The 23,445-nt window shown below is 36.2% G+C and overlaps 1 long non-coding RNA gene across 1 annotated transcript in view; it reads left to right on the top strand.

Annotated features, from left to right (window-relative positions):
- The window catches only part of LOC125920852 (uncharacterized), a 129,734-nt gene that overhangs the window by 52,199 nt on the left and 54,090 nt on the right, over positions 1-23,445 (top strand). The window contains exons 3-4 of the long non-coding RNA XR_007457232.1: positions 13,214-13,291; positions 14,916-14,975. This is a non-coding gene — a long non-coding RNA (uncharacterized LOC125920852). The remainder of the gene's footprint in view (positions 1-13,213; positions 13,292-14,915; positions 14,976-23,445) is intronic.

Raw genomic sequence — 23,445 nt, 5'->3', positions numbered from 1 at the left:
CTGAATTTTAACCATGATCCACCATGATAACTTCAGCCTATCAGGCAACCTGAAGTACCGTGAACTGGGTGTTTTCTGACTCCCAAGCCATGAAGTTGGGTATTCACAGTAGCACACCACCATCAAAAGCAAGTAGTTCGTGTGGAATTGGGTTCCAACAGGCTCTGGAGGCTCAAGTAGGTTCCATTAAGAAATTCCCAAATACCCGTGGTCCCCACTCCTGTTACCTTACCTTATTTCTCACAGCCTGCAACTATGGCCTCATAAGGAAGTTCTTTATGATAAGTTGATAAGGAAAGAGGAAATTTGGGACTAGTTTACAGATGAGTCTGTATGATAGGCAGACACCATCTGGAAGTGGGTAGCTACAACACTATAGCCCTTCTCTGGGACATCCCTGATGGTGAAGGGAGATACTCTCAGTGGACAGAACTTCAACAGTGTATCTGGTTATTCCTTTTTTGTTCAAGGAGAAATGGCTAGATATGGGATTGTATACCAATTCATGGGTTGTGGCCAATGGTTTGAGTAGATGGTTAGGGACTTGGAAGATGATTGGAAAGTTAGTAAGAAGGAGATCTGGGAAGAGGTATGTGGATAGGGCTCTCAGAATGGATAAAAAATTTAAGTATTTGTGTCCCATGTGAATGTTCACCAAAGAGTGACATCAGTATAGGAGTATTTTAATAATCAAGTGGATGGGATGACCCATTCTGTGGATGGCAGTTAGCCTCTTTTTCTAGCCATCCTTGTCAGTGCCCAATGGGCTCATGAATAAAGTGTCCATGGTGGCAGGTTTTGTATGAGCTCAGTAACAGGGACTTTTACTCATGAGGGCCAACAGCCACTGCTACAGTCACTGCTGAGTGTCCAGTGTGCCAGAAGCAGAGAGTTTCTGATGTAGAGACATTCTCTGGAGTAGTCATCCAGCTACCCGGGGGCAGATTGATTACATTGGATCACTTCCATCATGGAAGGGTCAGCAATTTTGTTCTTACTGGAATAGACACTTACTCTGGATACAGATTTGCCTTCCCTGCATGTAATGCTTCTGCCAAAACTACTGTTTGTGGACTCACATAATGCCTTATCTCCTCTCATGGTATTCCACACGGCATTGATTCTGATGAAGGAACCCACTTCACAGCAAATGGGCTGATACTCATGGAATTCACTGGTCTTACTAAGATCTGGCTGTGTGAAGCAGCTGGCTTGATAGGGTGGGGGAATGGTCTTTTGAAAATTCAGTTGCAGTTCCAGCGAGGAGGCAAGGGCTGTACCTCACAGGGCTGAGGCAAAGTTCTCAGGAGTTGGTACATACTCAAAATCAGTGTTTAACATAAGGTGCTGTTTCTTCCACACTCACGATTCATGGATCCAGAAATTAAGGGGTAGAAATGAGAGTATCACCACTCATTATTACCTCTAAGGATCTGATGATTACACTTTTGCTCCCTGTCCACATAATCTTCAGACCTTGCTCGTCAAGAACTCTTGACCAAAGACAGAAATGCTTCCACTGAGAGATACAGAAATGTTTCCAGTTATATGAGCCAATTCCTTAAAATAAATCTGTCTATATACATCATATTGGTTCTCTTACTTTGGAGAATCCTAACTAATACAACTAGCAATGTCTGCCAGAGGAGACTTCAGAAGTGTTTGTTTACATTATAATTCTACATTTTACAGTATATGTTCTTTTCAACTATAGTGCACTTAAAAATAAAGACAATTTACATGGGAAATGTTATTATTTAATGGATGAAGGAATTAAAACTCTTTATTTTTTTAAACAAATTTTATTTATTTTTGAGAGAGAGAGAGAGAGAGACAGACAGACAGACAGACAGAGCACAAGCAGGGGTGGTTCAGAGAGAGAGGGAGACACAGAATTTGAAACAGGCTCCAGAATGAACTGTCAGCACAGAGCTTGATGTGGGGCTCGAACTCATGAGCTGTGAGATTATGATTGAGCCAGGGTCGGATGCTTAACTGACTGAGTCACCCAGGCACCCCAGGAATTAAGACTTTTGAGTGGCTAAGTGAATTTCTAAAGATGATATAAACAATAAATATCAGGTGCAGGATTGACGCTCATATTCCAGAGCTACAAATAGCACAGTGGCTTTCCAAGGGGCAGTATTCACTTACACCTATTAGATTGGACTTGGGCAACATGATTGCTTATTAATAAAATGAACATAATTGTATCTAAAATCAGAAGATTTTTTGAAAATTGATTGAGTTGTGTATTTCAGGCATCCTGGATAGTGCCTGATTATACCATATATTTAATATTTTATGTTGTTATTTCTTATTAAAATGAAAATGCTACTTTTTGTATTAAATCCATTACTTTTATGAAGAAACTGTCTATATTTTGCTAAAAGTTAAAGTGATATAAAAAAAAGTTATGGTTTGAAAAACTTTTGGGTTTTAAGTGATTAGCTTTAATTGAGAAATCTTTTAAAATAAAGCTTAGATGAACTATTGTCAAATCTAGTTATGTGATATTTACTGATAAGGCAAGAGATGATCTGGGCACCCTGGATTTTGGATGCTTCAAGTTGAGAGAATTAGTGAAGCATGACACCAAGTATGAATTCATACTCTAAAAAAAATCCAAGGATGCCTTTAGCTTCTTCTTTTAAAACTCCAGTATTAATGTTTAGAAAGCACTTAGGAAGGGTTTTATCTCTAATTTCCCAAAAAGACCCCTTTGGAAAATGATTGATTGGCATTTGGCAGACATCCTTTATTGTGTTATAGTTTTGTGTTATGGTCTTTTAAGCTTCAATATTAGGGAAAAAAATTTCAAAGTATGCACTTCTGTATTATTCCCAAAGGTAATAATATGAGGATTAAATGCAATCAGTTTTCTGAGTCAGGCACAGCCATAAATATGGTATTGAACATATGTTGAAACAGTCTATAAGGTTTCAGAAAATGAAGAATGAGCTAAAGATTTTTTTTTTGTAACCCAAATTCCTTCTATTCAAGAGCAAAAAGCAATTGGAGGATGCCAAAAATTGTGGATTTGGGTTCAGTAGCCACCACTATCATGGAAATTTTGGCTGCTGAAATCCAATTCAGATACATCCCATGTGAGGAATGATAGTATCTTTACTAAGATCAAGAGTTTTAACAGACAGCAGAGAGATGCTAACAGAAACTCTGTAACTTTTGATAGACCTTTTTATTGAAGACTTATGCTGTTGGTTATTTGATTACTAGTTTCCAGAACAAAATGTAATTCTGTCTATATATCTGAATTCTAACACTATGATGGCTGTTTTTACTGGAAGTATTGAACCTATCGGTAGCATTTGGTATAGTTGATCTCTCTCTCTTTCCTTCTACATTGCCTTTTAAAATTTTATTTCCAGATCACTGCACTTGATTGGTTTTCTTCTTAGCTTACTGGTTGTTCAGTTACCTCTGTCAATTCCTTATCTTTTAACCGACCCATTACTGTTGGCATGGCCTAGAGCTTGGTTTGTGGACTTCTCTTTTTTAGCTAAAGATTTATGGTGATCTCATCTAGTCTTACAACTTTAGAAACTATATGCTGATGACTTCCCAAATTTCTATGCCTCTTAATCAGACTGCACTCCAAACTACGGACTTACATATCCAACTGCCTACTCAACATCTCTGTGTCTGTGTCTGTCTAATAGACATCACAAATGTACCATGTATAAAACTTCTGACATTCCAAATAATCCTTCCTTTGGACATCTGCTCTACTTCCATTGTTCCTCCGGTATAAGCTGAGACCCTTGGAGCAATGCTTCCCTCCATTCTTTCTCTTGCATTCTATATCAAATCTGTTAGGAAATGATGGTAATTCTGTCTTCAAAAAGTTACTTCCACTGTTACCTCCTTGGTCTGAATTACCATAATCTCTTGCCTGGATACTGAGTTATCCTTGTAAAATATAAGTCAAACGATGCCATATCTCCATTTCACTCAGATTAGAAGCCTGAATCCAGAAAGTGGCCAATGTGGTGTCTCATGTTCTGCTACCCACCTCTGCTCTCTGACTCCTCCTACCATTTTCACACATGCTCAGTCAGCTTCAGCATACTGGCTTCCTTGATGTTATGTGAGCATACCAGATATATTCTTATTTTAAGGTTTTTGCTCTATCTGTTCTGGAAAATTCTTCTACCAGATAATGAATTTGGCTAACCTTACCACCTTGTCTAAATTTCACCATTTCAAGGAGGCCTCACCCTGATCACCGTACTTAATACTAAATCCTGACCTCCCCCCACACCTTCTGTACTGCTCCTCACATCCCCAAACTGGACTCCCTTTACCATGCTTGATTATTTTAACTTTTTTTCCCCCATAGAATTACTTTTGATACCTTTTCCCAACTAGAATATAAACTCTTTAGGAAACTTTGGTGTTGGCCACTGGTGTGTCTAAGCATCTAGAACAGTGTTAGGTACTTAGTAAACATTTTAAACAAGTTTTGAATGAATAAATAAGTTACATATGAGAAAAGCTATACATTCTGGCCCAAATTTCATCTGCAGGCAAGAAAAACTAAGTAGTGTGAGTTTGAAGAGGACAGTAGTTTGAAAGAAAAAAAACAAAAGTTTTCTCTTTGCAATCTACCAAGTTCAGTTTACTCTATTATCTTTTATACATTTAACATTTTTATGCAAAAAATATTTACCATTTTCATATTATCTATTACAGATAACAGAACTATGTATTTTTATATTAAAGGGAAGAAGACACAATGACTGCCCTAGGGAAATAATAGGACAGCATAGAACCAAGGCAGGCATTGCTGTGATCTGAAGAGTGACCAAAACTCCAATACCAACAAGACATCAAAGATAACTTCAAAGCACCTGAGTTTTAAAGCGGGTATAATGTCTGGCGTGATCTGGCAGGTTTTGAAAGGATAACGTTCTGTCTGAGTTATGATAAAACTTCATAAAGATTTATGTGTTTCTTGAAGCTTATGATTTGTGTATTTCCTTCATCTTTCCCCTCATTTGTTATTATAAATCCCAGCTGTTATTGTATGCATTTTTAAAGTACCGTGTGCTATATATTTTCCTGCTAGAGACTGTTTGGATGTTTTCAATCCATGAAATGTATTCAGATTTTGAAAACTTCACAACAGAAAGAGACTCCTTAGAAAATAGAAAAAAAAATCAAGTAAAAGTGTATATTGTTAGTATCATGAAGCATTAGGAAAGCATAGCTCAATGTTAAAAATTCCTAGTAGAACTAGAAATTAAAAAGAGATGAGGGAATTGAATGGAAAAATAGCAGAAATCTCCTGGGACCAGAGTGGGGAAAAACTCAAACAGAGGAACATTGACAGAAGTATTATTTTAAATTTTAAACTGTTTATTGTTTCTTTGAGAATTGGATATAATGTGTATGTCAACAGTAAAGTTTTCAAAGACATCTTTTGGGCTAACCTAAAGCGAATTGGTTAATTACATTTCTTTAATAATTAAACATTTTGGCTCATGTTAAAATATCCATTTTTGACGGAAAAATAGGTTCCATTTATTCCTGTTTCTCAACATACTGAAAGGCAATATAGCAGGCTGTTTTTGAGCAACGATGAAGCAATCTTAAGAATTCAGCATGGCTGTTAACTTTTGAAACTTTGTAGTTGGAGTGAGAACATTACTCCAAGCGTGATGCATGGAGTGAGAGAGGAAGCCAGCATCCCGTGTGCCATTTTTCTGACCTGGATTGTTTTATACTCACAGTGTTACTATGAAATGATAGGGATAAATAAAATTGTTTTGAGGTTGTTTCTATGAAAAATAATTGGGGTCACTGAAAAGTGCCATTGTAAAACATGAAATTATTAGCATTTGCATGAAACTGTCCTTAATTATGAAAACAAAATTAATATGAATTTTTTTGTTTTAACTGTTCTAATTTCTTTGTTATTTTAATTATGCATCAATTAAATCAACTATAAAATGTGGATATGTATGACATCCACTTGAAATTATCATTCATAAGTGTTCATTCTTTAACTAAATATCTAAAATATGCCAAAGCAGAAAAAATCTTTAATTGCTTTACGAACAATATGGGATTATATACAATGTGTTGAATATTTGGGAAGAAAGTGAAATTTTCATCTTACTCTTTAAACTTGGTAATATTTTGTTTCCTAATGCATTATAATATCACAATTATTTTGTATACTCTCGTGTATTGTGTGTCAGCAAGTACAATATTATTATATATTGGGAAGCAAAATAATACCAAGTTTTTTCATATTTTTTTTTTTTAATTTTTTTTAACGTTTATTTATTTTTGGGACAGAGAGAGACAGATCATGAACGGGGGAGGGGCAGAGAGAGAGGGAGACACAGAATCGGAAGCAGGCTCCAGGCTCTGAGCCATCAGCCCAGAGCCCGACGTGGGGCTCGAACTCACGAACCGCGAGATCGTGACCTGAGCCGAAGTCGGACGCTCAACCGACTGAGCCACCCAGGCGCCCCCAAGTTTTTTCATATTAACAAAACTAATAAAACGTTTTCCCATATTAAAAATACAAAGTATTACAAAATACTTATAGTGGGCAAAAACTAAGACTGTGGTGTGCTGTCTAAAGTGATTTATGATCTTCCAATGCTTATAGTACTGTCAAGTTTCAGTTTTGGATCACACTATTATAACGTGTCAAACAATTTTAAAAATACTCCAACAGTTGACTACACCTGTTTCCACTTTGCAAATCCTTTCAAGTTCATAGCACTTTGATCGAAAAGGAAATATTTAACTTCTGTCTTTCTTTTTCAATCTAAAAGTTGGAAATTTTTTCTTATTGTAATTTTTGTGTGATGTATTAACATTAGCAGGATCATAAATTGCTAAGATTAGTAAGTCATCTATTTGATCATTTGTAAAGAGATTTTTCACAGACTTTCATTTGGGTTATTTTCAAAGATGTGAACAGAACAAAATGTGGTAAAATTTTACTAAACTATATTATCATATCCTAATGAATAACTTTTAACACTTAATCCAAGTATTGGGGGTATGCTTCCTTAAATTTGACATATATATCTGCATATATACATGTTCTCCATTTAAATATTTAACAGCATCTTCTGGTTATGCCAAAAGTAGGACACATTCTTCATGTGGTTATTATTTAGCATTTTGTCCAACTTACTTATTTTGGGCAGCTTTAAGTGGAATGAAGTTCTTGTTATCTTAACTCTTTCATGTGACCTGATTGTCATTGGAAGCCACCATTTCTCTGTTCAGTCACCCCTCATAGGCAGAAATCATGGAGATGACATAAAGCCATAATACTATTATTTCTCTCATTCTTAGCACAAGCATTTGATTATTTCTATATTGCGTTAGTGAGGATTCAGGGAGTCACATTTAAACTGTGAAAATAACAATAACATAAATTTTCACAAGAAGACACTGAGAAGCAATTTGCAGATAAAGAAAAATCCATGGAGTGCTGCAGGTGAATTTGACAATCTTTACTAAGTGGAACATCATTTTTTTTTCATTATGCTTTGGATTTTATGGATATTAATTCTCTCAGTTTTCAGACGTTCTCTAGTTTCATGAGGCACTTTGAGAAATTCTTTTTTTCAGTCCGTTGTGGAATTTTAATAGAAGGCTTAGCAGTGTCTTAATCCAAATAAGTTATCAAATAAATATAAAAGAATCAAGTGCAGCCAAGAAATCCCCCTTGGCAGAAATATTATAAAGGTAATAGTTGGATGAGAAATTTCAAAATATGTTATTAAAATGCTCAAGGAAGATTTCTAGGGATGTAATTTAGTGTGCTATTTAGGTAACTTCTTAAAGATACAAAGTACTTTTTTTAAAAAATGAAGACATTTATGCCTTCAATAAGCTCAGTTTTAAAAAAATCAAGCTTGAGAGTAAGAATCGTAATTCTTACTGAAAAGAGCCTAATTTTAAGAGAAACCTCAGTATACGCATGCTGGATCACTCAGATACTCAACAAGAATGACTTTTGTGCTAGACCTTGTTGAGCTGTGTTTATTGTTACTTAGAAGTTAGGCTCCGGGGTGCCTTGGTGGCTCAGTCAGTTAAGCATCTGACTCTTGGTTTTGGCTCAGGTCCTGATCTCACGGTTCCTGGGTTCAAACCCTACTCTGAACCCCGTGTTGGGCTGTGCACTGACAGCTCAGAGCCTGTTTGGGATTCTGTCTCTCCTTTTCTCTCTCTTTCCCTCTCCCACTTGCTCTCTAGTGTGTGTGCATGTACGTGCTCTCTTTCTCTTTCTCAAAATAAATAAGTAAACATCAAAAAAAAAAAAAAAAAGAAGTTAGGCTCTGAATGAAATTTGCAGGCACAAGCTGTAGAGCTTATGCCTTATACAGTCCCATAGTGAACAAAACAGAGGGATATAAAATTATATCTTCTTATTTATAAAAAAAAAAAATAGACAACCTTTCAAACTCTGAAGTTTTTTCCAAACAGACCTACAGCTCTCAGGTGGAGCTGGTAAATCAACAATGGTTTGCAGGAAGAAGAAAAGATGTACAATGCTTTCAGTATTAACAGTCGTTTTTCTATCAACTCATTGGTAGCAAAGAGAATACTGAAATCTACATTATGGTGTTGGTCTGAGGGTTGAAGATCATCTTCGGGAGACATCTAATATACTGCCAGGCATATAATAAACTTCTGGACAATAATACCCTAATAAAAAGAGAACATATCAGCAATCTCAAGATGTTCATTCAAATTCATGACCATATTACAGCTAAATTATTTGCATCTCTATTTTCCTGGGGGACATCAGCATCATAATCACTTCCTGTTTGAGTTCTTGGCTCCATGATAGTACCTTCCTAAGACATGTTGATGATCTGGAATAATGCTTATTGGAAACATTCAGCACTAGTCCTGTCTCTTGTTTTTCTTTCTAATTGTCTCGGATTGGAGTGAGCTTATTGACTTTCACAAATGACATATTCCACAAAATATTCCATCTTAATCAACCTCTTAGTGATATAGAAAATATCCAGATTTACACTCTAAATGATTATATTTAAAAAGGGAGTGTGTTAAGGATTAAAAGTAGAAAACAAAAAAAAAAAATTCAGTATTAAAACCATAGTCCAACTAGTGAGGATAGACACTTAAATACCTACTAGAAGGTGGTAATTGCCATCATAGATAAATGGGTTCTGAAATAGAGAGATGAGACCAATTTTTTTCTCTCTCAGGATTGTCTGACTACTTTTATATCTTTTGTGCTCAGTAATACTTAAGCAAGGTATTTATTAGAAAAGCTACTTTAGGGGCGCCTGGGTGGCTCAGTCGGTTGAGCGTCCGACTTCGGCTCAGGTCGTGATCTCGCGGTCCATGAGTTCGAGCCCCGCGTCGGGCTCTGTGCTGACAGCTCAGAGCCTGGAGCCTGTTTCAGATTCTGTGTCTCCCTCTCTCTCTGCCCCTCCCCTGTTCATGCTCTGTCTCTCTCTGTCTCAAAAATAAATAAACGTTAAAAAAAAAATTAAAAAAAAAAAAAAAGAAAAGCTACTTTAGCCATATTTCGTTACCTTTCAAACCCTGTTGCATTTTAAATTAACCCCCAAACACTGTATTTACCCCCAGTAACCCCCATCCTCTTTATTTTTATCATGGCTTCCATACTGATTTTCACGTCTATTGTCATGTCTTATGGAATGGTTACTTAAATACTCATATAAGCTTAACTACCGTAACTTTTCAGTTCTTTCTTTAGTTATGATGAACACAAATAGTGCAGGTAATAGAAAAATGAGGAAAATAAATTTAGAATACAGTGTAATAAAGGATGCTATAGACTATGTTCCCTTTTATATTCAAATTCTCTTTTTTCAATAGCTCTTTTGTCAGCCTAGTTTCGTAAATTGTTAGGGGTAAGTACATAATGCAATTGTATGTTTTAAAAACATGTTATAATTTGGGGCACCTGGGTGGCTCAGTTGGTTGAGCATCTGACTTTGGCTCAGGTCATGATCTCATGGTTCATGGGTTCAAGTCCCACACCATTCTTTGTACTCACAGTACAGAGCCTGCTTGGGATCCTCTGTCTCCTTCTCTCTCTGCCCCTCCCCTGCTCATGAGCTCTCTCTCTCTCAAAAATAAATAGACATTAAAAATATATAAAAACATGTTATGACTCAATTCATGAATTGACTCCAAAGAGCTTTTCTACTAAAAACTCCAGGGTTTTTTTTTTTAACTTTACTTATAACAATATTTTTAAAAGTAAAATGTAATATTCTTTGTTATAATTTGGATACTTTGTCCAAGGGTCCATTATTCAGGGTATCAAAAGATCATACCTTATTTCATTTCATATTCTCCATGCCATTTGGCAACACCAGGTTAATATCACCACTATAGACTACATACTACTTGTTTCTTCACATGTTTTCCCCTTGTCTCGTTTTTCCTGGCTTAAGCCATCTCATTCATAATTTTTCTGACTTGGTCTTTTAGAGCCTTTCTTCCTATTTCGTCATTTATTTCTTTTTCTTGACCTCAAAGTCTACTGTGTCTTTTGAACGTTACTTCTTTGACTTTGTTGAACTCCATTAAATTATGTTTGAAGTTTTTAAATTGTGTAACGTGCTATTAGGCCTAAGGCTGGCTTCATTCTGGCCCACATGCTGAAAAAAAAAAAAGGATATATTAGTTTGCCAGGGCTTCCAAAACGAGGGGGGGGGGGTTTGAATAGCAGACATATATTTTCTCACAGTTCTGGAGGCTAGAAACTGGAGATCAAGGTGTCTTCAGGGCTGTCTCGTCTGAAGCCTTTGTCCTGGGCTTGTAGATGGCTGTCTTCCTCTGGTGTCTTCACATGGTCTTCCCTTTTGTTGGTGTCCTAACCTTCTGTTTTCCTAAGGTCATCAGTCATTTAAATTGAGGCCCAGCTATAAGATCTCATTTTATCTTAATTACATCTTTAAAGCCCCTATCTGATTTTTTAAAGTTTATTTATTATTTCTGAGAGAGAGAGAGAGAGAGAGAGAGAGAGAGAGAGAGAGAGAGAACACATACAAGTGGGGGAAGGGCAGAGTGAGAGGGAGACACAGAATCCGAAGCAGGCTCCAGGCTCAGAGCTGTCAGTGCAGAGCCAGATGTGGGGCTCGAACTCACAACCGTGAGATCATGACCTGAGCCGAAGCCGGATACTTGGCTGACTAAGCCACCCAGGCATCCCTAAAGGTCCTATCTTTAAATCCACTCAACATATGAATTTGAGGGGATGTAATTGAGCTGAAAAATATGATGCAGAGTTTGTTGTGTAGTTGTTCCTTGTAGTTGTTCCTGAATAACCTCTAATAGAAATCCAGCGTCCTCAGGAGCTCATCCTCCTGGCTGTCCAAAGGACGTCCCTCTGCTGCCCCAGTTGTGTGTGTCACTTTACAATGTGCCCTGGGTTTAGGTCGTCACCAAACTGCACACACTCTTTTCAAAAACTACTTAGTTTGTTATAGTTCCTATTCTCTGGTGGAAAGCTAAAAAAAAAATCTAATTTTACTACATGAGATCATGAGGGCCAAGATGATAAGCTGCTACACATGACGGATAATGTATTTCCTTTGCACGAGGACCTCTTGAAAATGCATACATTTAGTCCTAGAAACAAAAAATAATGGCAGGTATTTCTAGTGCAGGATGCACACTTTGTGGGATTACATGAGTTTTAGGAAACTTGAAGTTATGTGGCAAAGGTGGTCTCTTACTGAATATTTCTTTGTGAGTGTACATAGGATCATGTAAGAGGACCTTCATTATTTTGGGGAAAATGTCCTGTTTGCTGACTGGTTTGCAATTTTCTCCTGTGGAAAACATGGATCTTGCCGTAGTCCACTTGAGTGCGTCTGTATTCTTGAGGGATATAGAACAACAATGATTAGGTATCATTATCCATCTGACATTTATTATTGAGTTAAATAAAATAAAATTACTAATACTAAGCACCAGCTGTGTCCAAAATAATACGTTTATGTCTAAGTGATTGTGCTAATTTGATAAGAAGAGACTTTTCACAGTATGCCCCAGAGTCACTGGCTTTCTACCAATCCTCTCAGGCCTGTATTTTCCAAACTAATGGAGACACAGAATAGAACATGCATGGCTTTCCAGGTGTCAGCGGCAGAATGGAATAGGCATTTTTGAGGCAAAAATGTTGAAATATCTGAAATATTTTAATGCTTGATGAAAGATACTTGAAATCTGGTACATATGGTAAACATCATACCTACCCAAGTATTTTTCCTTTCTACCCTTGCCCTTGGTAATTTTCAAAACGTGTGGGGTTAAGGTAGGAATTATATAAGCATCTGGGCCCTGTTCTCCCTTAAGACCGAGCAAAAGATACGTAATAGGGAACACTTCTGTATGCTGGTGTGTTTACAAATCACTTTGGGTATTCCCCATGATTCAGGCACACAGTGATTGAAGGGTGATGATGTTTACAAATTAGCATTTCCTTTTCTGTGAAGTTTCAGGCTTAAGGCATAAGCATCTTCAGGAAGACAGTCCAACAGCTGCTGCCTTCCTGATGAGCTATAGGAATTGGAGACAGGCAGGTACCCAAGGAAATAAGGACAAGAGCATATGGTGCCAGTGGAAGAATGAATGCTGACTCACCCACTCTCAGGGCACAAACCCCCAGGCCCAGGCATTGGCAAGCTCTTTGAACTCTCCTTTGCACCAAAGACATCCATTCAGATTTTTTTTTTTCAAGAGAAGTTTCCCTAAATAGGATGCTCTGACTTCATGTTCTTAGGACTGAAGGAGCATTTGCTGGAAGTTCTGATTAGAGTTTCAAAGCTGGAAAGTGATGTATTAAAACAAATAGCTTGATTTTCTTCAAAATGAGATTGCTAGGCAATCTGTTCAAATCCCACGGAGACAAATCAGTTATGTCACACCAAAACAACAAATAAATAAGATTTAGAAAAATTTCATCTCCAGATATCACATACATTTCTATCAGTAGTTGAATTTTTACAAATTCCTAACTTACACTTTTCTTAATTTTGAAATGTCAAGCAATGTTATGCTGTAGTATCTTATTTAGTGCCATCTTTCAAGAGCTATTGATCTCTCGGTTTTCTGTTTAAATACCTGATTTTGCTGGCTTTAATAATTTGATAAAAACAATGATTACCTAAAATAAAATAATGCTGGTATTTTTATATTGTAGGACTACTTTAAAAATTTCATACAAAATTTGCCCACGCCAATGTCTACACTGCACAAAGGATTACAATAACTGACTACAGTAATTCAAATATCTTATTCATCATGCTCTCTTTAGGATATAATATTAATAGCTAGCACATCACATAGCCAGATTTATATTTTCCATTTAGACAGGCACACTGATTATAAATTCAGTGTTTTAATTTGTCCTGGGTGTGAAATGTACTTATATATTATTTCTAAAACCAAAAATAATGATCTTGTTGAGAAGCACTGGCATTATCTCTTCTCAAAACAGTCGACAAGAACCTGTCTTCTTCTTCTTCTTTTTTTTTTAATCCCGTCTCCTTTGGGAATGTAAAGCTATTACACAGTTGTCTCAGCTGCTACTTGTCATTCCAACCGGATCCTTGAGCTGCCAGACATTTCTAAATCCCACTCTCTCCGCTCTCCCCAAGTAGTTAACGGTTGGAGTACGGCACCCATAAGCTGCATCTCTCAAGGGGCCATCCGGCTGACGGCAGCAGGAACAGGCCAGCCCGCCGCTCAGGTCTCTCCATGAAGACCTGAGCACACTTGCAAGTTGACATGCATCCAGCCATCTAACTCACTGGACTTCTCAAAGGCCAATTTATATTCCAGAGTTGTTCCTCTAAGGCATTGCTCCAGGACAGAAATATTCCAAATCCTCAATCCAGAAATTTTAAAACCTCCTGAAGCTTGTAGCGGCACTATGTGTGGCAATAAATAATTTTTTTTTCCAACAGAAATGATGAAATGTCCCTCTCAGTACTTTAAATGCTTTGCAAAGGTTTCAAATGGCCAGTGTTAGCTTTTTGGAGGCGATGGCTTCCAATGTATAAAAAGGGATAGGGTGCTCTTTTCTTCATTTAATCAAATGTGTGTGTGTGTGTGTGTGTGTGTGTGTGTGTGTGCGTGTGTGCGTGTGTAAGCTTGCGCAAACACAAAAGTCTGAGGCAGGAAACCAAATTAAAAAACCTGTTATGTTGTGTTGAATGTTAAAGTGACCAGGAACTTGTCTTTGAGATCTATATTAACAGACATTTTATAAGAAGGAAAAGTTAATATGCCCCTGGAGCTACTATTTAAATGACTTTAGCTTTATGGTCTTTTAATGTGGGACCTTTCAGCCTGGAAATGAGGTGGATTTTCCATCCTCTGACTTAAATCTCACAGCAGGGTAGCTTCCCCACTATCCTCGGAGCAGCTGTTAGTAGCAGGAGGAAAAGTGTCCTGCAATAAAATTGATTGCTTCAACCCACACTGCTCTCCAGCCCTCCACAGCTCTACTTTTTGTTGGGTCTCTTCGCACCTGCTCCCCGAAGCACCAGATCTTATCTCCAATTGGTCTAAATGCAAATTCCAAAAAGAGAATGGATGCCCAGAAAAACCATAAGGTGGTTTCGTGAGAATTGTGAGGAATTGAGTGCCTGTTATTGCTGAGGTCTTTATGAAGATAACAGGAAAGGTCTGCCAAGGCAGGGGTTTTATTGTGATTAAGATCTTAGTTCTAAATCAAGACATGGCAGCCGGTATTCCTAAATCATTCCTGTGTAGACACTAGGGAGAAGGACAGAATGCATTAAGTGAATTTCCAGCAATATTGAGCCTAACAAATTTCCCTGGTCTTCCTGGAAGCCTCACATGCGGATAAGTAACACCTACTTGATATTTCCTTTCAGATTCCTGAGGATCAGTTGTCAACCTTTTGAAATGTCCCTTTCAGTAGAAGACAGGAGCTGGTATTGTCATAATTTGGTAACATAAGAGACGCAGTTCAGCCTTAAGTGTCAGGAGTGATTGGTGTGATGGCAAATTGTTAATCTTAATTTTAAAATGCCACAATTCTTCATTTTAGCAATTAATAACTGTCACTGAGTCTTTATACATGGGACTCTGGTTGTACCTTACTCCAATTTGATGTTAAAAGAATATTCAAATCAACTTGCAGACAACTTTTCCTGATGAAATACCCTGAATTATTAATTCTTATCATAATGCAGTCTATGTGTTGCTGTATCGTTCTTAAAGATATATAATGCGATTTGTACATACATTTATTTCGTTGTTTTTTGTTGTTGTTGTTTGGATCACTCTTAGGATATTATGAAATTGGGAAAGCTAATTAAATGTAGCCATCATATGTAACTTTTAAAATTTTCTACCAAGAATTTGGATATTTGGAACAACTTATCCCTTCCCATGCCATGTTAGTGAAATGTAGTTTTCAATTTTTTTTTTAAGAAAAATATCTTCCAAGTTTGGAGTTAAAACCATTTATTCTAGAAAAAGCCATCATGAACTACACAGTAGTTGGCCAAGCCAAATACAGTGATGAAATAATTAGTGGGAGAAATATGTATCCAGTTTAGAAGAGAGACATAGAGTTTATTTCCACTTCAAGGAGAACTATCTGTCTAAAACAGTACAATTTTGCCACTTTGTAAGAACCAAAGGACACACGAAGTGTTAGATGGAAAATTATAGATACTGACTTGACCAGGGTTGTTAATATTACTCCAAAGGCACTCTGTTTGGGAGTTCCTTGCACAAAACAGTGGGATTTCAGCAAAGATAATTTGACCATTGACAGAATTATGTCACTCCTAAGACTGTCCAATTTAGGAAGTCATTATTTGCCACAGTTCTTGCTTAACAGACAACTCAGCAGGTTGCTTTGCTCCAGATAATTTCACATTCATTTTCACTGAAGTGTTTGTATTAAAGGATGAATGTGCTGATATATTCAAACATAGAATGTGAAAATACAGATCATTCTGTATTTTAATATGTTATTAAACTAGTTTATGTAAGACAACCACAGATTATGCAATTTCATGTTAAGTTCAGAACAAGAATATTCAGAGGTATCGGAACACAAAAATATCTATTTGTTAATAAAAATGTGATTATCTGATTTCTGAGGAACAGACAATGCTACTATAGAATCTCCTCATTGAAAACCATAAAATAGAATATGAGAAATTGACTGACTTAAGCCTACTTAAACAAAAATTTACTAGATCTATTATTCCAATGCCAATTTCAATGAAAAAGAAAATCAGTAGTGTAGTAGATTGGAGTAAGAATATTGGTAAGGTGAAATGGATAGGAAGAGTTGGGTTTGTTAGAAGGAAATAGCTGTGTGTTTCACCAGAATGTTTTCAAAATTTAGCCCACTTCAGGCCATATTTACTTCTGGACATTAAAGGATATGACCCTTCCGTCAAGGTCTATAAGGGGAAGCTATTTCTAATAATTATCTATTGCTACATTACAAATTTTATCTTGAAATGTTGGGACTGAAAACAGCAAACATTTATTCTCTTATACTTTCTATGGGTCAAAAATTTGAAGATGGTTTAGCTGGATGGTTCTAGGTCAGAGTCAAGTAAAGTTTTTGGCTGTGGCTACTATCATCTGAAAATTTGACCAGGGCTATAGGATTCACTTCCAATAGGTCTTAGTTATATAACTTTTGGCAGAAGGTCTCAATTCCTTGATGTTGTTACTGCTTTTTGTTTGTTTTTTATTTTTATTTTAAAAATTTTTATTTATTAATTTTTTTTGGCAGAAGGTTTCAGTTCCTGGCCACATGGACATTCACATAGGGTTACTTGAGTGGCCTCTTGACATGGCGTCACCAGAACCACTAATTCAAAGGAGAGTAGAAATTGCAAAGTCCTTAATTATCTAACCTTGTAAGTCACACATGGTCACTTTTCCATAGCCTATTTGATAAAAGCAAGTTGCCAATCCAGCCCACACTCAAGGGGAAGACAATTAAACTCTACCTCTTAAAGAGAAGTATATCAAAGAATTTGTGGATATATTTTAAAACTCCCACCTTATACTTTCATTTTACCTAAAATTTTCTAAGTGATACTTTGTCTTATCTCAATGTATTTTCACCATTGCTGTCTTTAGTCATTGTTCCCAAAGCTCAGATAAAATGCTACCTTCAAATGAACTGAAAAAGCACAATTTCACAATGAGGGCTTTCATATGTAAAGAAACAAAATTCCCAATTGAAATATTAAAATGTCAAAGGAAATTTGAAAACATATCAGGTAACATATCTGACTCACTGGAAACATAGATGTATAAGCCATAAAATATTGAATGTGAGCCCTCAGAAAAATAAAAAAAATCTTTCATAAAAAATCAGTGTGAAACGTGTATTTTCTATAGATAACAGACACAAAATAACATGTTAAACTCTTTAAGTATTATTATTTGATAAACCATATTTTAAGGTTATAGTTGTTTGAATACAACTGCCTCAGAAAAGGATACATCCAATTTTGTTTAGGACTCAGTCTTGCATAAAATCACTCAATGTGAGAGTGTTTAAAGGCATTAAAACCCAATAATTCTAAAAGTATTTTCCCCACCAAATTAAAGGTTAGCAATTAATCCTCTTCTTAAATGCTCTGTTTAAAGATAGAATCATCTTGAAAGATATTAGGTTTTCACCTCTTTTTCTATTACTCAATCATGAATATAGTATCTGTGTCCTTCCAAATTTTAAAACCATGCAATGTTATTTAAATGATTTATAATGCATTTAGAGGTATGATTAATAAACATTTTTGTAAGATTGTAATTTGATATATTACGCTTTTTTTTTTTTTTTTTTGAGAGAGATAGAGAGTGCTCATGAGCAAGAGACAGAGAGAGAATGGAAGTGGGAAAGAAAGAAAGAGAAGCACGGCTCTCTGGAAGCAAGGCTTGTGCTCATCTGAATGGGAACTTGAACTCATGAAATGAAATCATGAACTGAGCCCAAGTCAGATGCTTAACTGACTGAGCCACCCAGGTGCCCCTCATATATTAAGCTTTTAAATATAGTGTTTTCAGGGGCACCTGGGTGGCTCAGTCGATTAAGCAGCAGACCCTTGGTTTCAGCTCAAGTCATGATCTCACAGTTCCTGGGTCCAGGCCCCACGTTAGGCCCTGTGTCATGTTCTGCACTGACAATGTGAAGCCTGCTTAGGATTCTCTCTCTCTTTCCCTCTCTCTCTCTACCACCCCACCTCCCGTGCCCCTTGTGTGCATGTTCTCTCTAAAAGATAAATTTTAAAACGTTTAAAAACACCTGTGTTTTCAGGGGCACCTGGGTAGCTCAGTTGGTTAAAACGTTTGATTCTTGATTTTGTCTCAGGTCATGATCTCACAGTTCATGACATTAAGCTCCGCACTGGGCTCTGTGCTGAGAGTGCAGAGCCCGCTTGGGGTTCTCTCTCTCTCTTTCTCTCTCTCTCCCTCTTTCTCTCCCCAACCCTGCATCCACTCTCTTTCTCTCAAAATAAATAAATAAACTTCAAAAAAAAATAGTGTTTCCACAAACAATTTCTATATGTATAAGAATAATTTCACCAATTTTATATAGGCCAGAATTTTATATTTCTAAGTGGAATTTCTATTATTTTTCATATCTACACAAGAATCGAAGTTATATTAAAAATTAATGAAAAAGATTTCAACTGTCATCAAGATCACAAATTATGTTTGTTAATTCATTTTGTGTGTGTGTGTTGCAGGGGGATTGGGAAGTGAGAAAAAAGCAAAATATTACAGATAATGTGGAAGTTTGTTTTTTAAATGTACCATTGGCTTACAGTCCAAACAAGATGGCATTGGACCTGTTTCTCCCTGCTAAATCCAACTCATAAACTTGGACACAGTTAAAGTGACAACTCAAGGAGAATTCTAAAATGTGGCAAGAAAAAGACAAACAGGTATGAAACTCCAAGACTAGAGGAAACACACAGTGGCAGGATGTCTGCCTCCCCGACAGAGAAGGTCACCCCAGCCTAGTGCTTTCTGACCCCATCTTAGCAACAGAAGTAGCCCAGGTAACCTCATCCTTCTTCCATATCCAAAGGGAGTCCCTCTGACAGTATCAGGTGAGTTGGACACCATCCACAAAGGGGATTGATAGACAGCTCCCCCTACCAGTAAGCGGTCCTGAGACTCCTTTCTTCACCAAAGGATACTGAGGCAGTGGGAAGGATTGGCAATAGGAACACAGATACAGCAAATGATCTAGTCTGAAAAGCCACTTTATTCCTCTGGGCCTGTCTCATGGAGATACTACAGCATGTGGGCAGAATGGGCAGGAAAGACCCAGTCAAAATAAATAGGTGTGTTATAGATCCTCTTTGTCTCCAAAGGCATGAGACTCCTCACCCACAGACATGGGGCAGGTAGGCAGAACCAGCAAGAAGGAAGTGCTTTCGTCATGTAGCTGGGCATCAGAAGCCTCTTTGACCCCATGGGTGTGAGACTCCTTTCCCTGTCCAGAGATACCAGGGCAGCCAGGGACATAAGTAAGAGGGAACCCCCCAATATCTTTCATCCACTAGTCACCTTGGGTGGTAGGGGTACTCCTTGCACCCCCACAAGGAATACTAGAAAGAGACAAGTGGGAGCCCCAGTGGCATCAGAAAAATCAAGCAGACCAAAATAATACCACAGAAGCTCTGAAAATTAAACTGACATTGGAATCAAAACACACAAAAGGAGACCAAGAGCTGGGTGAACCCAAACAAGGTGATTGCCTGCTAAAATAAAATGTTTAAATAAGACCTAGAATCTCCTAACAAAACAGATGAAGTGTCCATGATCTAATTGAAAATCACCTGTCTTACTAAGAAACAAGAAAGTCACAACTTGAATGAGGAAAGATGTTAACTGATGCCAAAACTGATATGAATCAGATGCTTGAATTATCTGGCAAGGATTGTAAAGAGCATTTATAAAAACCCTTTATTGGTCAATTACACATTCTTTGGAAACAAATGAAAAACAAATAGAAAGATTTCAACAAAAAGTAGAAATAGTAAAAGATCGCCAAATGGAAGATGTAAGATGGAAAAATATAATAATCATAATAACAATTAAAAAAAACCCTTGCTGGATAGGTTCAACAGTAGATTGAAGGGACAAAGGATAATAATCAGTGACCTTGAAGAAAAATGAATGAAATATACCCAATTTGAAAAACAGACATAAAACAGACTGGAAAAAGTTGAATAGAGACTTGTATCTGTGAGACAGTAACAAAAAATCCAATATTTATATCATTGGATTCCCAGAGAGAAGAAAGAAAATGAGGCTGAAAGAATATTTGAAGAAATAATGTTTGAAAAATCCCACATTTTGGTGATAGATACAAACCTACAGATTCAAGAAGCTGAGCAAACCTCAAATAAGACACACCTCCTCCCCTCCCCCCAGACCCACACCGGACACACCGTAATTTATTTTTGAAAACTGAAAACAAAAGAAAAAGTCTTGAGAGCAAAGGGAAACAACACTTACTTAACGGAAAAGACCAATTTATACTACGATGAATTTCTCATTTGAAACCGTGGGGGCCAAAAGGAGGTAGGTGGCACATTTTCAAGTGCTGAGAGAAAAGAATGGTCAGTCATGAACTTTATATCCAGTGAAACATATCTTAGGGAATGAGAAGAAAAGATATTGAATGGTGAAGGGAGAACACGGGAATTTGTCACTATCAGACTTACTCTTAACATTTCAAACAGAAAGAAATGAGAAAAGAATCCTGGAGCATCAGTAAAAAAGAAAAAAAAAACAAAGGAAAGTGAAAAATTATGGGTACATACAATGGACATCCTTTATTTCATAAATTTTATAAGTCATATTTGATGAGTAAAATTACTCTAAACAATGATATTTAAAGATGGGGAGAGTGAAGATCTACCTAAATGGAAATGAGGTTTCCACATTTCAAAGTGGTAAAGTGTTGTTACCAGCAGACTGCTTGCTTTGAGTTACATTTGTATCAAATTAGGTCACAGTTAATAATTGCCTAAAATGTAAATTGTCTATACCAATAAAAAACCAGAGACTAATCAGTGGATTAAAAGAAATAATGACACAATTGTACACTGTTTACATAAAATTCACTTCAAATTTAGTCAGTTGAAAATAAAATGATGGAAAAACACTATGCAAACAATAAAATTAAAAATAAGATTAGTTATACTAATATTACAGTAGACTTCAGAGCAAGGAAATTACCATAGACAAAGAGGGGCAATGTACAATGGTAAAAAAAAATAATCCGTCAGGAAAACATAATGATACCAAATGTGCATGCACAAAATATCAGGTCCTCAAAATACATGAAACAAAAACTGATAGAATTGAAATGAGAAATAGACAAATTTACAGTTATCAATGGGGGCTTCATAGTCCCCTTCTCAGCTACTGATAGAAATACTATGGGAATGCCAGCTGGTGCAGCCACTGTGGAAAACAGTATAGAGATTTCTCAAAAAACTAAAAATAGAGCTACCCTACGACCCAGCAATTGCACTACTAGGTATTTATCCAAGGGATACAGGTGTGCTGTTTTGAAGGGACACATGCACCCCAATGTTTATAGCAGCACCATCAACAATAGCCAAAGTATGGAAAGAGCCCAAATTGTCCATCGATGGATGAACAGATAAAGAAGATGTGATATACATATATATATATGCTTTGAGTTACATTTGTGTGTATATATATATATATATATTGGAGTATTACTCAGCAATCAAAAAGAATGAAATCTTGCCATTTGCAACTACCTGGATGGAACTGGAGAGTATTATGCTAAGTGAAATTAGTCAGTCAGAGAAAGACAAATATCATATAACTTCACTCATATGAGGACTTTGAGAGACAAAACAGATGAACATAGGGAAGGGAAACAAAAATAACATAAAAACAGGGTGGGGGACAAAACAGAAGAGACTTATAAATATGGAGAACAGAGGGTTACAGGAGGGGGTGTGGGAGGGGGGATGGACTAAATGGGTAAGGGGCACTAAGGAATCTACTCCTGAAATCATTGTTGCACTATATGCTAACTAATTCGGATGTAAATTAAAATAAATTAATTAATTAAAAAAATTAAAAATTAAAAAAAAGAAGCAAAGTCTAGATACAAATTCTTGATGATTTATTGCCATAGGTGGCTCCACAAAAGGTAAATTACTTAAAATTCTTGAAGTTTATTTCCAGAATAATAAAGTTAATGAGTTTGGAGGAAAAAAAAAAAAGAAATACTAGACAAAAAATCAAGACAAGATAAAGAAGATGTGAGCAGTCAACCAACAACAAATATATATATATATATATACAAAAAATGTATATGTATATATATATATTCTGATCACTTATGGAACATTCACTAAAATAATGTGGGCCATAAAAATCCTCAACAAATTTTAAAGTTGAAATAATGTAGAAGTGTTCTCTGATCAGAATGTAATCAAACGAGAAATCAGTAATAGGAAAAAACAGGAAATGCTCTAAACACATAAAAATTAAATAGCATTTCCAAATAACCTATAAGTATAAGAAATGTAAAAAAATACATAGAACTTAATGAAAACAAAAACATGATTTATCAAAGTACATAAGATGCCACTAAAGCAGTGTTAAAAGAAAAACTTATGCAGTAATAAGTACTTGAATTAGAAATAGGGAAAGCTTTCAAATCAATAACCTAAGTTCTTACCTCAAGAAACTAGAAAAAGAAAAGTAAAATAAATCCAAAGCAAGCAGAAGAAAGGAAATAATAAAGATAAGAGCATAAATCAATGAAATTGAAAATAGTAAAATAATAAAGTTAATGAAGCAAACTGTTCTTTTTAAAAAAAATCACTAACAGTAATAAAAATAAAAAGTGAGAAAGGAAAAATTGTCAATACAAGGAATGAAATATTGGATATCATTACAGATCCTGCAGCCTTTAACAAATGAACAAGGGGATAGTATTACCAACTGCATGCTAAAAAATTAGGTAACTTAGAAGAAATAGAATACTCAGCAATAAAAAGAAAAAGTACTTATATATGGAACAACTTGGGTGACTCTCTAGAGATTTATGCTGAGTTAAAAAAAACCAATCCTTAAAGGTTACATACTTTGTAATTCCATTTATGTAACATTTTTGAAATGACAAAATTCAAAAATGCAGGACTCATTGGTTACCAGGGAATAAGAATGGTGGAGAGTAGGTGGGTGTGATTCTAATAGTAAACTAGGAAGAACACTTTTGGTGGTGGAATTGTTCAGTTTCTTGACTGTTGGTGGTAGATACACGAGTCTGTATGTGTGAAATAATATAGAGAAGAAAATACACACATACATAAATGAGTAAAGTAGAACTGGGAAAATCTGAGTAAG

This window comes from Panthera uncia, chromosome C2 (genome assembly GCF_023721935.1).
Source record: "Panthera uncia isolate 11264 chromosome C2, Puncia_PCG_1.0, whole genome shotgun sequence".
NCBI classification, from domain to species: Eukaryota; Metazoa; Chordata; class Mammalia; order Carnivora; family Felidae; genus Panthera; species Panthera uncia.
Note: the sequence above shows the minus strand (reverse complement) of the source record. Positions and strands in the feature narration are given on the sequence as shown.